This window comes from Pteropus alecto, unplaced genomic scaffold, assembly GCF_000325575.1.
Source record: "Pteropus alecto unplaced genomic scaffold, ASM32557v1 scaffold7, whole genome shotgun sequence".
Taxonomy (NCBI): domain Eukaryota; kingdom Metazoa; phylum Chordata; class Mammalia; order Chiroptera; family Pteropodidae; genus Pteropus; species Pteropus alecto.
The window spans coordinates 989,537-990,714 of NW_006494614.1; positions in this window are offsets into that span (position 1 = coordinate 989,537).

Sequence of the window (1,178 nt, forward strand, 5' to 3'; positions counted from 1 at the left end):
TAAATATCTATAGGTATACTCTTTACCAGGTTCTCCTATTGTTAATATTACACCCCATCTGCTTTATCATTTGCCTTCCTTTCTCTTTCTCTCTCCCAATAGATAGGTAGATGGTAGATGATAGATAGATAGATAGATAGATAGATAGATAGATAGATAGATAGATAGATAGATGATAGATAGATAGATAGATAGATAGATAGATAGGTAGATAGGGAGAGAGATATTTTTTCTCTGAACTATTTGAGGGTAAGTTATATTCATCATACATCATGACTCTTCTAAATTCTTCAGTGTGTATTTCCTAAGAATAAAGATCATCCCTTATGTTACCTCAATTATCAATTTCAGTAAGTTTAACATTGATAAACTAATTTTATCTGATTTACCATTTGTATTTCAATCTTTTTAGTTGACCCAGCAATGTCTTATTGTCTCCTTCCTGTATAGGATCTAGTATTGCATTTAGTTATCATATCTCTTTAGGCTCCTTTAATATGGAACGTTTCAACAAATTTTCTTTGTTTTTTATGGGTATGGGTACATTTTTAAGGTAGAGATGACTGACAGGACCGAACATTTATTCAGATGAATATGATTTGGTCTTTGAGGGAGTTGAGGATGACTCTAAGATTTTAGTTTGAGAAACTGAATGAATCGCATTTGTGATAACTAATACAGCCAAGATGGGAGACAAGTGGTAAGAATAGAAATCACTAAAAAGATGCCTCTTTGTGAATGAGACTTCTAGTACTTATGCATATCTTATTCTTCTCTCCAGGACACACAGAGAATTATACTTCCTCCCCCATCTTATAGCTATCCGGGCCTGTGTGATCAGTTTCAGCTAATGGGTTCTAAGCTGAAGTGATGGTATCACATCCCAGGTGAAGCATTCTATTTTCCTGCCTCATTTACCAGGAGGCTGCATGTTACAGAGGGTGCAGCTGCAGGATGATGAAGGCTCCCTCAGTCCAGATGACTGAGTTGTCCCATAAAGAACAGTTGCCCTAGAAAATTGCCCAGAAATACAGCCAACTTTGCACAAGCAAATAAACATTTGTTATATTATCCATTGAGATTTAAGGGTTGATTGCTGCCTACTCTGTCTTGATTAAGTTACCATTAGACAGTCAAGTGAAAATGGTAAGTAGACATTTAGATATATGATCTTGGCT